This window comes from Diadema antillarum, unplaced genomic scaffold, assembly GCF_040938485.1.
Source record: "Diadema antillarum isolate AM-2024a unplaced genomic scaffold, OU_Dant_1.0 scf00000034, whole genome shotgun sequence".
NCBI classification, from domain to species: Eukaryota; Metazoa; Echinodermata; class Echinoidea; order Diadematoida; family Diadematidae; genus Diadema; species Diadema antillarum.
This window is the reverse complement of record NW_027270923.1, coordinates 1,069,527-1,090,437: the sequence shown is the minus strand read 5'-3', so window position 1 is coordinate 1,090,437 and position 20,911 is coordinate 1,069,527. Positions and strand designations below refer to the sequence as shown.

General features: G+C 37.9%; 1 pseudogene; it reads right to left on the bottom strand.

Moving 5' to 3' along the window:
- The window catches only part of LOC139743500 (uncharacterized), a 105,062-nt pseudogene that overhangs the window by 2,263 nt on the left and 81,888 nt on the right, over positions 1-20,911 (bottom strand).

Below are 20,911 nucleotides of genomic sequence, written 5' to 3'. Positions count from 1 at the left end.
GGTTTCGTGATATTGTTTTTCTCTTTTGAAAGGAAGTTGTTATCTCTCGTGCTACATGTTTTCGTATGTTTATTATGACTCTTGTATTTTCATGCACAAGGAAATTGTATTCGGCTGTCGGGTGCCTTTGCAAAGCAGCTTTGTCCAAGTGCACAGGACAACGACTATAAATCATGACATGAAATGATCCAACCAAAATTGCAGAAAAAAATGTTTAACCGCTTCTTCTTCGTATTACTATTAGGTTACCTGATCGCTCCTCACAGTAGGTGCCCTTAAAGTCTGAGCCGCACATACATTCGAACGTATTGACGCCATCAACACAGGTTCCTCCATTCAGGCAGGGATCGCTCTCACATTCGTCGATGTCTTGTGGAACAAAAAAAAAAAAACATGAACATGAACAAAGGTTTACAGAATAGATTGCATCGTTTATTGACCAGGCTGAAATTGTACTAAACGCGCATCTGCTGCAAAAATTACAGCCACATATGTGGACACGTTTCTAGCATAAACAAACACTTAGTACAATTTGTACACATTGTAAACCTTACATTTGCACATTCTTTTTTTGTTGTTGTTGCTTTGAAGCAAAATGTAGAATGAAAAATTAATAGCAAATGTAAAAACACATTGAATACTCTCAGTTAGTGTTTAATGATATGTAACGTTTATATACTTCCTTTGCCCTCTTTTGAGAGATAAGAAATTGAATGAAAGGCAAATTACCAAAGATTCACTGGCAGAATTAGCAGCTTCCCAAGCGAAAGTCAGGGTCTAAAGATAACTCCATGGCAATGTATGATCGTCGGCTTTAAACAAGACGGAAACGTATTCTTATTCTCACCAGCAATATTCATGTATACCAATCCATTGAGGTATAATTACGGATACCTACTTGTTCCACACTGGTCTCCTGAGTAGCCAGGGACGCAGTCGCACAGGTAGTCTCCCGGGCCAACCACACCGCAGTTCAGACTATTTTCGCCGCAATAATCTGCCGGGCACTCCGCTTTAACAGAAAACGTGTTAAAATTGACGTCATTATATGATGAAAGAAAATTTCACCTTACCCTGTTGTTAGCTATTACTGTATGCATTGGTTGAGAGAATGTTAAGTCATGGTTTGACGTCAGCATTGTCACAATGTAATGGATTTAGATTGTAGGTCACAATGTAGTCGCATTTTACAATCTTCAGTAGCTTTTGAAAGGCCATGGTTCGAACTTATAATCTCAGCAGGCTTTGTGCGCTGAGATTCACCAAGTTAGTAACAAGACTATTACGAACTTTCACAATAAAATTTACTATCATTAATCTGATTTTTAACTCATCGCAGCATTTTTGCAACAAAACAAAAATATACGTTATGTGATTGAAAACTATATCCTTGTCAAGCACTGTGCAAGGTTTAATATTCTAATGACCTGGGGGGCATTTCATGAAAGGTCTTGTCGGATAAAATATCTGACAAGTCAGTTATATCCGACAAGTTCAGAGAAATCAGCCAATCAGACTAAAGAATTTCTCAAAACTTGTCGGATATAATTGACTTGTCAGATATTTTATCCGACAAGTTCCTTCATGAAATGCCCCCCTGAGCATACATACGTGTATCACAGCGAGCCCCGACGTAGCCATCTGGGCATGCGCATTGTGGATCTCCTGCTTCGTTCAGGGTGCACGTTCCGGCGTTCAGGCAATAATCCGTAGGACACATCGGTGCCGGGGTAACAACGGCTGAAAATAAAAAATTCACCAATCGATCATAGTTAAACTAACAGCTTCATGTTATCTTAGAGTTGAGGTGCAGCATTATAATGACCAAGAGCAGGCGTGAAATAAGTTCTGTTTTAGAGCCAATTCATATTGCATCTCTCTGTGCGTGCGTGTGCGTGTGTGTGCGTGTGCGTGTGTGCGCGTATATAATGTGTGCATGGTGGAAGATCGGAGGGGTTTTCTGATTTACGTATTAAAACACTAAGGTGCGCGAAGGTAGCTTGAAGTACGTGGACATGACACCAATCTATTAAGATGGATATAATATATTATCATATTTGTTGGTTTTTTTTCCGTTACTGATAATGGTGGAATGATTACAATGAGATTTCTTCCACGGTTATAAATGACGCTAATAATGCGTCATACAATATGAAGCAAAATGCATAAAGGTCCCACTTACCTTCTCCACAATTGTCGCCGGTCCACTGGTCTAGACACTGACACACATATCCGTTTGTCGCAAAATTAAAGAAGCAACTGCCGTTGTTGAGACACGGCTCGTCATCACATGGCGTGGGAACAGCTGAATTAAGAGTGACAGAATAACGTTTGTCATTGCACGTTCTTGCGATTCAGGACACATTTCTTTTAAAATCTTATAATCAAGAGAAGGGGAAACCACGAAAGATGCATTGAAATTAACGTAATGGCATGGATAAGACACATTCCACTGACAGTTACGATGGTTTGTAGACTATAATCACAAAGGCAAATTTTAACACGTGTTTTGATTGACTGCTAAACTGATTAACTTTTCAGGACAAGGCTGAACACGCTGCTCAGCTCTTTATCTAAACAGTTGTCTACTTGATATCTTGATATATGGTTAACATTAAATCAAATACTTCTTGGGTGTATAAGATTATTAATCCATAATCTTCTCTAATTTACATGCATCAACAATATGAAATTGAAAGCGTAAATTAATGGTGATTACAACGAAAATACGTCAACTGAGAATTAGCTCACCTTCCTCGCAGTTTATTCCAGTGAAAGCTTGCGGGCATGCGCACTGGTACTCAAGGTTATTATTCGTGTCGCGGCACTGCCCTCCATTCTGGCACGGATTGCTTGAGCAAGGAAGAACTGGATGAAGAAAATGAAACACAAACATTATCAGGAATAGAATCTTGGCACAGTGTCCTGACAAGCGGTAATGTGGAACTTTTACCTATACCTGAAAATCATGAGTCATGGAACTGTAACAGGACTACTGAAATAATTGTATAATCACATTACGGCCATATCCAATGTCTGAGAATTGGCTAGCCTTTTGTCAGAGAATTTATTCATTGTTTAATTTTGAGATTATTGCTCTCTGTGTTCTACTACCACAAAATGGAAATATGAAAAAAATATGAATCAAGATGAATACAACGCAATCATTCAGACGTGGATAACACAGTGCCACGTTGTCATTGATATCTACAATCAATTTTTATCATTCCATTATCTAAAAAATTAAAGAAACATAATTTTACGGCACTTTACAAAGCCAAAATGAAGATTATGGTTCACCGTTTTGATGCAAATAGGTTATAATAATAGCAATAACAACAACAACAACAATAATAATAATAATACAGGGTACTACTACTAATAAGATCTTCTTTATCCAGGGTAGCCTCTTCAGTGTTGCCACTGTTCTACCAGAGGGCCCTGCCATTATCATTACCCTAGCATTGCCAGGTACCCAGTTAAACGCCTGGGTCGAGAGGGACGTTGTGGGTAAAAACATCTTGTCCAAGGACGTAAGCAATCGAACTCGGGTCCTCCGTTTGGGAGTTGGGAGTCTTATCTACAATGCCACCGCGTCCCGTTAATATTAAAATCCACGTCACAAATCTCAAAGCAATATAAAAAACAAGAACAGTATAATTGATAAGTGATGGCATACCACATATGTCGCTGACGACTACACTGAAGCCTCGGTCGTTCTTCTCCAAGTCGGTGGCGAAGCGGAGCCAGACTGAGGTCTGGGATGACGTGAAATTTGTGGGTGCCACATCTCCGGATAGGACGCCCCCAGCGATCAGCGACGAAGGGTTTCCGATGAGCGTGCCACCGCCGATCTCGAGCACGTCGTAAGTGAGCTCGGTCAGGAAATCCCTGACCTCGATGAGGAGGCGGTTGTTCTCGTCCGACGTCACCAACCAGGAGCAAGTCCTGTTGTTGTCGTAGGCGGCCGGGTAGTTGGGGCTGGTGATCTCCACCTGCCCGCACTCGGGCAGGTAGTAGTCCACATTGCAAGCGGATCCTGAAGGAACAAGCAAAGAATAGTACTAGTAACTATCCTGGTACATAGCTGTATTTTGTTGAGTAGCAGAAGTGGCGAACACAGTACAGTGCTGACGTCCTTCTCGAGTATGACTAAAAGGAGTATGAAAGCGTTGTGAATCACGACGCTTTTCCAAAAACAAAACTTCAACAAAATGAATATAAAGTTGCTGAGATACACAACTGCGTACAATCTGAAGGAAGCATTCACTTTTCTGATAAGAATTTGACAAGGTCAATACGCGACATAAAGATTCTGCATTGTACACTTCTTTACCAATCGCTCTCTCCTCTTCCGTCTTCCCCCATAAACTCTGCCTATCATTCACCCAGATATCCCTTTATCAATTTAACTGTATATAATTTATATAAGCATATGTATCTCCATTTTCTCGAGCTCCCTTTTTCAATTTCCAGTCTTCTCCTTATTGGAAGACTTGAAAGATTCATAGGCAGTCACAAAGTTGTCTTTCCATGTATTTCTGGTTCCCTCCCTTTATCCCTATGTTTCTTTTCAAAATATGTGTCACATTTCATACTCGTGGTCAACGGTACAGTCAATCGTCCATTTAGCTCACTTGCAATCTCTCTTTCATTTCGTCTCGCTCTATCTTTAAGTAATATATTCTCTCCTGGCAGTAAGTCGATCCTCTTTTTCCTTTGTTCTCCCTCTCTCAAACTGCACTCTTCCATTTAGTAGAAACTTACTCAGTTCGCAGTTCAAGCCACTCCACCCACGAGCGCACTCGCAGCGGTAGGAATTGAAGAGATTGAGGCACGCCCCACCGTTCAGACACGGGCTGCTGTCACACCTATCAACGGCTGTATAGTTGACGAGAAAATTAAGCAATCAACGAGAAATGTGTCATTACAGGCAATGCGAAAACATCTTAAAACACCCGACAAACATGTTTTTGATGGGATAAATCAAACTTGAATATACGTGTGCAACAACAGGAATTCAATAAATAGTGTCGAACAATGTGAACATATCAAAGGGATGGGAGGCCTATAGTTTTGGTTGAGACCTAATTTCAGGTTTCTGACATTATGGTGAGATAATGAGAAACCTCTTATGAAATATGAAAGAGCATGTAATTCCATGAGGAATTCAACGTTTATTATTGATGAAAATTGGTTTTGAAATGGCTGAGATATCCGAAACAGAGCGATTCTAATAAAGTGTCGGACCCAGCTTTTATTACGATTGCTTTGTTTTACTTTGTATTTGGATGTTTCAGTCATTCCAAACCCGATCTTCATCAAATAAAGTTTGAATTCCTCTTAAAATGGTATGCTCTGTACTATTTCCTAAGTGTTTTCTTGGTATCTCACAAAAAGTTAAAAGCCCAATTCTCATCTCCACCAATACTGTATCATCCCTTTAAATAGGTAGGAAAGTATTAGCCTGTGTATCATGACACGCTTATTCTAACAGCAGGCAATTTGGAAGCAATGAGAGGAGGTTACCCGCTGTTTCCGGGGAAACTCGACTATACACATTGATATTAAACGAACACGGTGCACAGTAATACTGACGTCATTCTTCCACGTAAACTGACATTGACATTTTTTTTTATAAATCTTGTTTATCTTCTTGGCCATGTAAAGACATTCAGTTAAATCTTATTTCTTCTCAGGTTCAGTCAATTTACATTTAGTTTAAGTACCGGTGCATGGTCAACTTTAAGCATTTCATTTCTATGACTATTTCATCGAGGAAGACATAGAAAGACATTTAGTTTTTGGAAAATGCAACACTCTAATACTTTTACACGGTGACATCTGCCTTAATGTTTCAGACCATCATCACGATCGCTATCGAGAAAACCAGTGAAAGTAATTTCAATACTCTGCATCGTCGTAAATATCGCTTTACTTTAAATACAGAGAGTGGAATTGAACATTCATAGTGAGAATTCTTTACTTCAGCCAGCCATTTTTTACTCTAGCATGTGTAAAAGAAGTGCACGCGAAGTACCGTATTAACAGTATGCTTGACAACTTACACTCTTCACAAGTTTGACCGCTGAAACCGGGTCGACACGTGCACACGAAGTCGTTGATGCCGTCCGTGCAAACGCCGTCGTTGGCGCATGGGTTCGGATCACACTCGTTGATATCTGTGTCAAAAATAGATACATAGCATTAATTGATTAGCGACACTTAACATGCAACGACACTTTACGACAACAGCAACAACAACAACAAAACCAAAAATAAAATAAAAAACAAACGAACAAATCTAAATAACCTCTCTCAAAGGAGAACCCGCACACATTTAGCCAACATTGCTAGCGCTTTCATCCATTCCGTACACACATAGATGTAGTAATTGCGTTTCAGCTACTCTGAAAAATGGCTTGTGGTCTTGGTCTTAATATACAATTTGTGTATTATTATCGCCATACCTGGTATAATAATCCCGGCCATGACATTGATAGATAAGGGGTAATAAAACTCAACGAAAGTGTCTCTGCTTCACACAAAAATCTATTAACTCAGATACGCAATGTGATGATGATGACACTAAAGCACACAGGGACAACAAAATTATTATCAGTAACAACGACCTCCAGTGATCTCAAGCAATGTTGGGCAGATTGCACTCTGGGTCCGAAACTTCGTGGACTTGCGTAATAGCTATTATGATATACATATTTACGAGGGGAATATACACTACAACACTAAGATCGCATATTTCTTCATATTGTTCTCTTTTAAACGAATTTTAAGATGATATGATATTATTTTCCAATCTAAATGATTAAGAAAACAAACGAAACTGAAAAAAAAAAACACAAACAAACAATATGACAAAAATGGAAGGGATATAAGTGGAAAAAAATGACATACTAGTTTCGCACACATTGCCCTCGAAGCCCGCCTGGCATGTGCAGTTGTAGGAGTTGTCTCCGTTGACGCAAAGACCGTTGTTTAGGCACGGGTTACTCAGGCATTCGTTGAAGTCTAGCATTTGTGGAACAACGTGAATTGTTTAGTGATAGGCAGCAACAAATAAATATGACATCCTAGGCACAGGCTCCTTAACTAGTCTTTATTCAACTCACATTTGGAAGGACCATATCTTTGACAGAACCTACCGTTGAAATCAGAGAAAAAAAATCAAACAAACAAATTAACAAATAATATGCTAAAAAACAAAGGTCAAGGCAAAAATAATAGATTTCACGTTGGGGATAGTTGTTCAAAATACTCTTAAATGTGAGAAAAAAAACTCGTACCCTAAAATTCGTCTGCAGCCATTTCCTTAAGGTTGTTTCCTTGAGGAAATGGCCGCCTTGTCAGCCAAATTTTGCACATTTTACTACAGTGAATTGTGAGATTTATTTATAAACTGCGAGCGCAGATTAACAATAAACAAACCATGCCTTCAAGAAAAATGTATATTTCCAATTTATCTGATATTCCCTCATTAATTTTAGTTTATACCGTGAAGTTCTCACCTTGTTCGCATCTTGAGCCGAACCTTCCGTCGGGACACACACATACAAAGTACGTGAAATAGTTTGTACATGTTCCTCCATACTCGCAGGGGTTTGAGGAGCACGCGTCCACAGCTAGCGATAAAAAAAGAGGATTTACAACCGTGTCATTTCAGGCACGTAAACGGCAGTCAAATGCACTGTCAGAAAGTGATTGTGTATAATCCTTCGAGTTCGCTGTTGAACGGAGTGTCGAGAATTGGTATTTTCGAGTTTACATCAACTGAATCCCTCACACCGTAATTCAACCCCTTACCGCTAACAACAATCGAATTTTTGATACATTGGTATTAAGGAGCGATCAATATTATGATATAAAAAATTGATAGATTCAACAGCTCAACGTGAAAATGACGCAGGCGTGAAATAAACATTAACTTTTACATTAACTTTTTGACATATTGTATGCAATCATTATAACACGCTATAGACAATTACCTTTTTCAGTTAACTGGGGAACAAAACAAGAAAAAAAAAATCGAAGAAATTCTTACATGAAAGAGTACATATTTTAGATTCAGATTTGAGAAGTTGACTCACGTTCTTCACAGGTATCACCCGTCCACTGGCTTGTACAGGTGCACGAATATTCAAAACCTGGCTGCTCTGTGCACATGCCACCGTTCAGACAAGGACTGCTCAGGCAAGCATAGATGACTGGAAGAGTAACAATAAGATAAGGAGCTGTTTAGCAGCCACTGTAATCTGAACCATCGACTATCTCTACCCGATGACTCGTCAATGTGAGCGGTAAAGACACATTAGAATAAATTGAGGAACCGCGGTGGTAGCCTTGTTATTATTCAAAGATAGAACTGTCCGATTAAAGTCACTTTGACATTCCCAAAAGTGGATTAGATACTGTTAAAATATAGTGGAGAGGCATATTAACCCATTTGACACGTATTTCATGAGTCAAAAGTTGAAGAAAGCAAACACAACAAACACGGCAAATTCTAAAAGGGTGAGCTGGCAGAAATTTGGAAAGACAGTGGGAACACTAGACATACGTTATAAATCTCTTCAACAATCGATGCTTATTTTAGATCGCTGGTACTTTAGTAGTTGTTGAAGTTATGATACTGCCCTATCACAATATCAACAACAACAAAACCATACTACCCGGTATTTTCATACCAAATAATACGCACCTGAAAGTATAGACATTATTTTCGATTGTAAAGGCTGTAAATCATGCTAATCTGAGTATATAATGCTAGACTGTTTTATGTCTACATGTATGTACGCATATTATCGTGTCATATCATTACAACGAAACGAATTATGATGAAAAGCTATCTCCTCTCTTTTACAATATAAACAAAATTAGGAGAATTCATATACGGTTATACGCCTTTAGAAATTTGGTTTATGAATAGGTTTCTAGATCGTCACTTGTTTTTGGTGTTTTTGAATGAGGTGTAAAAAAGTATCAGGATGATACTTTTGCAGTGAATTACTTACCCTGTTCGCAATTGATGCCTGCGTAGCCGTCATTGCACTCACAGAAGTAGCCGTACTGACTCGGACGAAGTTGACACGCGGCGCCATTTTCACATGGATTGCTATCGCAGTAATTGATTGCTGATGACAATCATTAAAAAAATATGAAATCAATAAACCTTTGTTTGTGGCACCGAAAATTGTATTATTCAGTATGAAACAATCAATACACATTCTTTACTGACTGAGTCTAAACTTTGCTTCGTGTTTGAAATACACAATTACGCCACGCGGAGAAGAAGGAACGCGAGTTTTCAGCGGTAATCTTTTGATAACAAAATACTTGAAAGAAACAAAACTGTTCACGTAAAAAAACAACAACTGGAAGCTGCGTTGGCTAAAACAAGCTTCTTTATTGTCAAGTCCTGACTAACGAGAATGCTTCCCCACTGAAATGACTTTCGTGACAATCTTCTATTCAGCACCTCCTTATAGAAGGGCCTTTCCAGACATTAAAGGACAAGTTCACCTTCATAGACATGTGGGTTGAGTGAATGCAACAATATTAGTAGAACACATCAGTGAGAGTTTGAGCAAAATCGGACAATCCGTTAAATAGTTATGAATTTTTGGAAGTTTATGCTCAGTCACGGCTGGATGAAAAGACTACTATAGCTTGTGATGTCACATGAGTACAACGATATAAAGAAAGAATAAAGAAAATTCAACATATTTCAATTTTTCTCGTATGACAAAAGAACACTCGACTTCTCTCTTTCAGAAGGCAGGGGGAATAATGTTACCCTAAACATACGTCAGCAGCAAGTCGAAGACATACATGTGCACTTTATTCAAAAAGTAAAGTTTTGTGAAATTCTCTTTTTATTTTCCATTGTTGTTGTACGCATGGGACATCATACACTGTAGTAGTCTTCTCTTCCAGCAGTGACTGCGCAGATACTTAAAATATTCGTAACTTTTGAACGGATTGTCCAATTTTCCTCAAACTTTCACTGATGTGTTCTACTAATACAAATGTATTGCTGCATTCTCTCAATCCTTATGTGATGTACATGAAGGTGGACTTGTCCCTTTAAAAAAAATCGAGATCTTTTCTCCTTATGTACACATGGACACAAATGATTTTATTCATCCAGCGTAAAGACTTCTTTTGATGACATCGAAAGGATCACGAATGAATTTTCTTTCTTTTAAATCAGATTAACAATGGCACATCCTCACCATTTTGGCAACGGTCTCCTTCAAATCCCAGCGGACAGCTGCAGAAGTATTGCCCGGTTCCAAGATCCGAACACGTGGCTCCATTAAGACAGGGGTCTGTGATGCCATCGCACGGATTAACGTCTGAATGGAGAGAACATAAAAATTATCTGAAAGTAAGATAATGCTTTTTTGTGTGTTTTGTTGTTGTTCTGTTGTTGTCGTTGTTGTTGTTGTTGTTGTTGTTGTTCTTCTTCTTCTTCTTCTTCCTCTTCTTCTTTTGAAGTCGGATACACCTCACACAGTGCGGTTATTATTATTATTTTCTTTTAGTGATAACCTTTTTGTTGATCAGTTATGCATGTATTTGATAACATTACCGACATTTTCTTTTTTTTTTTGGTGAACAACATGGATATTTCTTTGACGTAATTCAATATCAATTCATCTGTTTATGCATTGTTTGATGCCTTGAGAAATGCTGTATAAATTATATCATTTAGAAAAAAAAAGAGGAAGAAATTTGAAACAAGATTAACTCATTTGTTTTCATGAAAACAGGTAAAGCAAAATCGATAATTGTAACAGTGGTGGTGAGAATAAAGGTAGATGATTGAGTATAGGAAAAAATAAATATTCCAACACAAGTCATACCTTTAATACCAGTTGCCTGATGGAATGTTATTCTGTGATTAGACTGGTAAAGTTTATCCTCATTGCATGACTTTAACCTAGCTGCAGTAGACTGCATTGCATACGTACATGTTTCACAAACGGTTCCGGAGTACGGAGGGGCACAGTTGCACTGGTAGTAAGACCCGAAGTTCAGACAGGTCCCTCCATTGCGACAGGGGTCGGACACGCATGAATCAGTCACTATGGAGGAAACCACAGACGGTTAAAATGAGCAAGCTTGTTTGCGTGTGTATGTGTGTGTGTGTGTGTGTGTGTGTCTGTCTGTCTGTCTGTCTGTCTGTCTGTCTGTCTGTCTGTTTGTGCATGATATACTTTAATTGGGCAGTCCATCTACATTGCTGAAATACGTCGTAAGATGCTTGGCTTGACTGCACGAGTTATGATTAGGCCCTCACAATACTATTAAAAAAAGTGGAACTCATCAAACGGCCCTCTCCAAAAGGAGGGTTTATCCATTATGAATATTTTTGGTGGGTTCTTAAGTCTCTTTGAGACTCTTTGAGACAATCACCTCAGACAAGTCAAATTTTGCTGACGTTGTATAGTCATCAGATTTTAGTGGTATGGCAAAACCAATGTCCTTTATAACTTCACGGCATTGAATGATCATTAGATTTTTTTTCCCATTGAACTTAACTATAGTTACAGACAGTTATCGACTTCTTCACAACTCCGAAGATATAAATGCACTTGTCTAATTTATAAATGATGCGGAGAGTGGTCATTGAACTCACGTGTCTCACAAGTAGTTCCGGAGTAGCCTGTGTTCGAGCAGTCGCATCGTCCTACGTCGCAAATACCGCCGTTTAGACAGACAATGCCTTCACACGGATCGGGAGCTAGAAGACAGAGTGTAGCAATATTTGAATGATATTTTACCTCCTTTTCAGAATGCGATGTATTACGTGTATATATATATATATATATATATATATATATATATATATATATATATATATTTATATATAAATCTTTTTCATTCGTTTTATGGTCATAACTCCATATAAAATTGATACTTGTTTGAAACTTCCCCAGCGGCAATCCCTTCTGCCTTTGATATTATGTAATGTACTGTTGAGATTCAGTAGCGTTTATAGATTGAAAACTTCTTTCCAGGCATGACGGAATCAGAAAAAAGGGGCAATCGATTGTTCATTTCAAAAAGAACAGAAATTTTGAATGAAGTATGTCAATTATTTGGTCTAATAAAATATCTCTGGTGTTGTTTCACACAATTGTTCTTTGCATGATGAAGAAGCTTGAATGGGGATATAATTGTATGTGGTGTAAAGTTCACAAAAGTAGAAAGCCACCAAAAAGCTTCTTCGGACACGCTGACTATTCGTCTTGAAAGTTAGTCTAGTGTCAAAAGTGGTGCACAGCAAGACATCAATATAATCCGTATAATCAAAAGTATAACAATCTTTGGCATTTGTTTGGGTTTTTAAAAAAATCCTTATTTCCTTAGATAATCTCAAGATAACTGATCTGCGATTCTCACGTATTTCGCATCTTTCTCCTGAATATCCCCCGGTGAGCTGACAGTCACACTCGTAGTACGTCAGGCGGTTGTAGCAGGAGCCCCGAACGCATGGGCCGGAGAGACAAGGGTTTGGCTCTGTGAAGATATAGAAGTACGGCAGGTTCGTCGATTGTGAGTTGTCGATTGTGAGTGGTGACTTAAATGAGTGTGAAGTGAAATCTTCGTTGTATGTTGTATTGTTTAAACAATAATTTTTGAGGCCATTATCATCGTCAAGCGTTTGCTAATATGATGATGATGGTCTCCTGTATTTCTGATGTATCTATAGCTGCTTAATTCGTTTTTTGAACGACAGGTACACAGGATTCTATGTATGCATACATGGATAAAATGACGCCTGCTCGTTTTTATTTTGTATGTTGATAGAATAATGTTGGATATTTGAATTAATCATTTACCTGTGTCAGCTGTTGCATTGACATAAGATTGTACTAAATTAGTACGTTCAATTGATTTTGCATCACATTCACGTATTTAAAAAAAAAAAGAAATTCAGTAATCAAATCAAATCTATTATGATTGGTTTCACGCGGTTTTTTTATATCAGTCATTCAGTTCAGGTCTTTCTGAGTTTGAGTTTATCCATCTAATTTTCAGAGGACCAAGAAACATCCAATCGGAAGACAAGATTCAGCCAACATTGTGACAGATTTAGCAGGATATAATATTTTTGGCAGTGTTTACATCTTTCAAGACGGTATTTAAGTATAACCCCCTGCAAATCAAACGCCTCTTACCGTGATAGGTGAATCTTGCATAGATGTTTTTTTTTTCCATAACAAGATGTAGCAGGAAATCAAAAATTTCAACTTGACATCACAATTCGAGTTGTGCTGCGTTACATAATGATAATAATATATCTTTTACAGTTCCTCTTCTAGTTCTTATATTGCAATTGTACTTTTTTATCATATTTGTTCTTGTTAGACTGCATGTCGTCTCGGGTTTTGTTTTGTTTTTTTTGTTGCAAAATCACCATCTAATTTTCACGCACGCCAGGCACCTTTTGTGTTGGTAAGCACAAGTCTATGTATGCCCTTGCTTTAGGATAACGTAGAATGAATTTGAAACTGAGTTGGTAGGCTGGGTACATTACTCTATCAACGCAAGCACGTACCTATTTCACACGTTGGCCCCGTGAAGCCGAGCGGGGAAGTACTACAGTCACACCCGAAGGATGTCCCGACCACAATGCAGCTTCCACCGTTCTTACACGGAGCAGAAAGGCATGCATTCGGAGCTGTAATGAGAGCGGGAGGTTAATCAAAGTGTATTTTTTACTTTTGCAACATATCATATATTCTCATTTACAAAACATTTACTTTCTTTTATTGCATAAACGTATTGTATTATCGGTTGCCAAAGGTTCAAGCTTACAACTTATTGTTGGCGACCGTTCTGTATGGTAATTCATAACACATGTACTGCAATCTATGTCACAGATGTATGTGTAATCAAAATTGGTGAAATTGTAGAAACTAGCTATAATGAGTATCATATTTGTATATTTTATGTTTATGTTGAAAAAAAATTGTAAATGATGCCATACGGAGAATAAATGAATCAAATAAAATCAAAAGTATTCATCAACAGTGTTGTAAACCGATGAGTGTTGAATCACGAAAGTAAAATTTGCAGCTGCAGTACAATAAATTGTATGAGATGCTTGTTATTTAAAGCGTAAATGTACGCTAATTTTGTTAGACGTTTGATCAAAAAGAAAATATATACCCAAAGCAACAAGGTTATTTTTTCACACATTTCACAAATCAAAAATCAGTGATACAATCGAATCACAAACGAAAACTCAAATTGTCAACGATAATGAGTTATCATGATCTCACAAGTTTCTCTAAGATCTCCAAACAAATCTTCTCTGAAATATCCTTTCACGACATAAAGAAAGAAGAAGTAGGAAATAAGATGTATTCTAGGCATCGCTTTTTTGTTGTCTTGAATTAACCAGCTACGACACCGTACGACATTGTAGTTGTTTCATCGTCAACAACAGCAACAAAATGATTTGAAAGTATTTTTGTATATTGTGATGTATGGGAGGGCAAGAGGGGTTTGCGGGGTGATGACATCATCCCCTCTCCAAATACAGGAATATTAAGTGAAGACTTCAAAATTCCATTACTTTCTTATCTTACGCCCAAATTTCATGGGACTTCTATCACTACGTCTGTCTAATTTTACTCTATTAAAGTCATCATAATGTTAAATAACACCTTAAATACCGCATCGATTTTTTTTTTGTCTTGGCCGGTTCAAATCTCAAATTGATTATGTCAAGCGAGATTTGAAGCTTTGATTGTGGTTTTGAACATGTTCGTAAAGAACTCTATCAAAAAGGGAAACAGATGATGTAACAGTAATTGGCAGTTTCATGGCAGTCGTTTCCGTTGCACTCTGAAGTTGTTGCCAGCATTTTGCTTTTATTTGACCTAAGTTCTCAAAGTTGGTAAGATAAACATAATTCAATCTGTTAATTTACTTTCCTCCGCTTTATTCTTTTATGCTTAGTGAGGCTGAAAGACAAAATATGGGCATTTACCGTTTTCACATGACAATCCAGTATAACCATTCAGGCACTGACAAGTGTAGTAGCTGATGAAGTTGGTGCATATCCCATTGGCGCCACATGGGTTCGAGTCGCACACATCGGGGGCTAAACAAATAATGGCACATTTTTACATGATATTATTGGATAACAACAACTCAAGGATAGTTCACCTCATGGGCCACAACAGACACCGATGACAGACCGTATAAACCGAAATGAGAGGAAAAATATGTTCGAATATGGACTGACTTTGCTATAATTTGCAAGTGATGTCAGCGATAGGTCTTAAAGAAAAAAATGCATTATGTTCTAAGATTAACGAATAAAATGTAGCTTAGCAGACTTATCAAAAACGAGTTAAATGTGTTAAACTTGACTGCCGTTCACAGGTCGAATGTTAATTAAGGTTTGATAGTTTGAAATGGGGCGATCGTCAACTTTAATCTGGCGGTGGTGTTCACGAACCCACCATTCAATTTAACGACATCATGATGACAAGTATTGGTGGGAATGATATTATTTTTTTTTATCTTTTTCATTATTTCTAGATGTTCAGGAAGCTGAAAAGATTGCTGATGAAAAACAACTCACGGGTAAAGTCTTCGCACAGATCGCCGCTATAGTAGGTGGGACAGACACACTGTCTGCTGTTAACACCGTCGATAAAGCAGCCGGCTCCATTTTGGCAAGGATTTGGGTTGCATGGATCGGCTGTGGCAAGGTACATACACAGTTCAAAGGTCAGGAAAGCAAACTGAGACACATCAACAGTGTACATGTGTACAATCAAATATCAACAATGATAATTGTAATGAAAACATTTCTGTGTTACCACCAATAAAACATCATTTCTTGTCAACATTTTTTTTTTTTATTATAGCAATGTCATTAATAATTGTACTAATAATAGTTCATTATTATTTGTATCATTATCATTATCATCATCATAATCGTCGCCATCATTGGCTTATTATTTATCAAAAAAAGACCACCAGTTTACTCTCTGCTCTTCTTAAGTTCTTGCACTGATAACTTCCCAGCATTCCATGGCAATTTCCCATTCGACATCTTTTGCTTTTAAAAGGTAGCTTTAGTGTACCTCATGGTAGAGTAAGGAAAGATGGTCAACTTATTCTTAAAGAATTAAACACAGTAATAACAACACCAAACAAAACGAAAAAAAAAGACATAAGACAGAACAGCCATTTGTGTGATCGTTTAAATCAATATTTACTTGGCGGAACGTAGGTCTGACAGAACTCTCCCGAGAAATTTGGCGCGCACTGACAAACGAGCCCGTTGGTACTGGACGAATCCTGGACGCAGGTGGCGCCATTTAAGCATGGTCCGGAGATGCATGGATCTGTCGAAATAATCGAAAAGCAAACAAAACGTGATTAGGCAAAATGCACCAAGATTTCCGTCTGCTTTTTGACGAGTAGCTCTCTGTCTTTAAATTTGAATGAATACATCTGAAAAGCCATCATACTCTAATTAAATGCCGTGAATGTCTTCGTGCGCGTAGGTTTCGTTTTAACAAATGGGTTTGCTACGGAAATGTCATCCATTCCTCCTTTGCCCGCTATTGAAGGTGCATTATCGTACAATTAAGACACACAGCCGTTCTGAAGAGACTAATATACAGTGTAAGAAAACCTACGCGGGTTTTTAAAAAGGAGGAAAAGTTTGTATGAATCATATAAAAGAAGGCCTATCTGTCACTGTCTATTATAATGGTTGTGATTATAGAGACGGCCTTGGCCACAGAATATTGAATAGAATAGTAGATAGACGTGCATTTTTTTCATTATAGCATAAAGATTGTCATTTTTTAACGAGATGAGCATAGTGGCTCCTATACCCGTGCATGTGCTCCTTCATTTCTACTGAACATTGATATCATAAAGAACCCAAGATAGGTAATCGCTGCAAGTGTAAGTAGTAGTGTCTTTGAACAAACAAACGGTGCACACGGACATGAATGCCAAATCACGCATCGCAGTAAAAGACGAGAGCATTTTTTAAATAAAGACACTGTTTATAATCGTTACTTCATCAGCTCGAAACATCGAAGTGAGACTATACTCTGAACAGTGGGCTTGGAAACAGCACCCTTACCGTCAACCTCGTCACAAGTACTACCGGTGTAGCCGACAGGGCAAAAGCAATAGTACGCCAAGAAACCTGCCGAGCTGATGAAACACTGTCCGCGCACGCACGGATTTGTGGAGCAAGGGTCTGTCCCCGTGTGCGCGCAGTAGTGTGCGGGATGTAGAACAAGACAGTGTCGGTGGTGGTGGTGGTGGTGGTGGTGTTGGTGGTGCGGCAGTGACGTACATCAAATATGTCCAAAACAAGAAGTCAAAAAGAACAGAAGAGTGTAAGAAGGTGGATAGTATAGGAAGGCGGATATAGGAGTACGTAGATGCATAACTACGTCCACAGTCTGTGTGGAATTACCTCCGCGGAGATGCAATATCATGCTGTGTGTCGTTTCAACAATGTGGTGATATAATACTATAAAACCATTGTATGTGCGTATAAGTGCATGTCTGCGAAACAGGTGGACCAAGCAGATTTATTCCCAACTGAATTGGTAACAGAGTGTGACAAGGTGTGAACGTCATATTCACACTAAATTATGACTAAATGACTAAATCATGACAGTGGTTAACACATAATCACATTTTATAACTTCTCTCTGTAACATTTTGATTTCAGAATGAAAAAAAAAATCTGATAATAAAACGGAGATGAACAGAAAAGAGCAACTTCCTCACAATATTTGCCGACATGAATCATCTATCAGAATTCCGTTGCATAAAATCATTACCATGGGAACTATGCAACTAATGGTATCCCTTCAATCAAGGGTTACTATCATAGCAGCATCACTCCATATTTAATCAAATCCAAGTAATCACTGATGGTTACCACCGATTGCAGAGTTACCATTAGTTGTAACGTTGCCCTTAGGCTTATGGAAGGGACCCAGACATGCCATATGCAGTAATCGATGACATGCTGTATATTGAACGTTACTATCATTCCATCTCAGAAAGCAAGGGATAAACTCATTCAATATCAGGGGCTCTCTCATAGCAAACTAAGTCCAAAGATAGTGATCGCGATGTTATTGTCTTATATATATATATATAATGTGTGTGTGTGTGTGTGTAACGATTTCTGTACTTCATAACTCACTTTTTCTACTGTGCCTTGAGCACATAAGTTATGTGGAATTGGCGCATTATAAGTACCCTATATTATTTTTATTATTATTATTATTATTATTATTATTATTATTATTGCTATCATTATCATTATTATCATCATTATCATCATTATTATATGAATCGCTCTTGCATCACGACGGAAATTACATTGCCATAGTTTTTTAGGTAAGAAGAGTTTTTTTAAGAACAGTTGTACAGCATCTAAAAAAAAAATCTACGCTACCAACTAACTAAATGCCATTGTTATTTTAATAGCCATATCTGTTTTCCATCTACTCATGCAGCATTTGACTAGGTTCCGGGGTCTGTATTCAGAAGATACAGTTTTGCTGCAAACTCAGAGTTGTACTACCCGATAGTAACCGAAACATTTCTCTCCCAGCATGCTTGTTCTACTCTGGACATGTTATGCACAATTTGCATGTTTACTGCAGCAATATTTTCCCTTCAGATTCTTATGTTGCGGATAGCCTGGCAACAGCTAAAGCTTTATTGTATTATTTTCACATCAAATCCTTTATTATTAATGTCTTCTTAGTGGTTTCGTGTGTCTTTGTTTTCTAGAAGACACATATTTCTTACTGCCCTGTTATGTTCATACCAACGATTTCGCAGTTGTCTCCAAGAAAGCCATCAGCGCACATGCATCCATACGAGTTGGCTCCAAAGAGGCTACAGGTGGCGCCGTTCACACACGGATTGGATGCACATGGAGACACTATGCGTACAAAATGGATTGACGGAACGACACACGCACGCACACACAAAATGAGTAATAATATATAGATAGCACTACATTGTTATTCAGTCAGTCATGCTCAGTTTATATAAGATATCACAACTTTCTATCTATCTCTCTATCTAGCCATCCATTGACTCAACTGCATCACTGTGATATTATATTGTCGATTATCATCACCGATCACAGAATGCCGACAGTCTAGAGTACAGTCATTTCAAAGTTAACATAGCATAGCTGCATTCATGCTCCAAATTTTCATGCGGTTATTAAAAAAAGCTTACTTTAACAGCCTAGCAAACTCAATGAAACAAAGAAAAGAGAATTAATTCTTTCTCATTATCCAAGACTAGCAACAATGACGATCAAAATAATCAAAAAAAAAAAACCGCTGATCAACAGCATGCAAATCATACACAAACAACCTAGAATACTTATAGTACTACAAATATCTATTGATTTTCACTCTTTAGTACTTGGTTCATAAGTGATTCTGTATCATTAATGATCACGAACATATTGAAACTACAAACTCCTTGAAGTTTATTTGTAATAGGCATGCATTTTGTGTCTGTGGAAGCATCATGATAATAAAAAAAAGAATAATATGAAAATGACTATTAAAGATTATTATGGGTTTCCTTCTGCCCATACGTGAGGCGGCTTTTTTACTATGCGAAGCAACGCAAAGAAAAAAAAAAACAGAGAAGGAAAACTGAATCAAATCAACGTTCTCTACTCAGACAAAAGCAAATGACATTTACGACAGAATGAGGAATATGTGGTACTGCTACTGCTAAGGATATGCAAGTGATTTGGGAGCGGGATTATGGCTTTCAAGCCGCTACAACGCTGTTGAAATTGCGATACGTCTGCAGCTGACTAAAGAAAGTTCAGTTTTCTGTTTGTAGTGATGACAACATCATATTGCTTTATCTCGATGACTTTATGGGTCATGAGTGATGGCACCAAGATTGTGGGCTGGACTCACCATACACTGGGTTCTCGCAATTTGTACCTTCGAAACCATCCGGGCACTGACAGAAATAGTTCGAGGAACTACCCTGCATCTGGAAGCACGTGCCAGAGTTCAAGCAAGGGTTTGGGGAACACGGGCTCACTATAATCATGAAAAGCGAAGCATACATGAACAACAGATGATCTATATAGCGCAAATAGTAACAATCAAACGTATCATATAACCTGAATAAAAGACATATTCACACAAAACAAACACACACACTGTGTACCCTATAAGAGCTTTCTACAGACAAGAACTTGACGTTGAAATATGAATGAAATGATGCTTGACAGGAACAGAAAAGCATGTCATGATTGAAACGAATAAACAGGCAAAACAAACAAGAATACAGACCCCCAAAAAACAAAACAAAACAAAACAAAACAAAACAAAACAAAACAAAACAAAACAAAACAAAACAAAACAAAACAAATATGGTGACCAAAAAGGAAATGAAATCATGCAAGTCATGCAAGTGTAACGTAAATCATGCAAGTGTAACGTACGGTACCCCGATAAATCATAAAACGAAGCAATCTATATTCGAGAACAACTTTGCAGGGAGCATGTTCACACATATCACTCTATGCATGATGCTAATTGTCTATATTTTCTTTTTCAAACAACACAGAATGTAAGCATGGCAATATCTAACATGAAGACAGCACTTTCATTAGACTCGCTCCCTTTTTTAATGTCAGTAAAACGATTCGGTTTCAGCTTTTTGCATATACAAATCTTTGCCAAGCTATGATTGGCGAGAAGCCAAGGTATTTGTATCAAATAAACAAACTATTCAAATGTTCAACGAACTGTGAATTATGCACTGCCCCTTCCCAAGGGGTGCAGTGGTTGTTTCTTTCGGTAATAAATTGATAAAT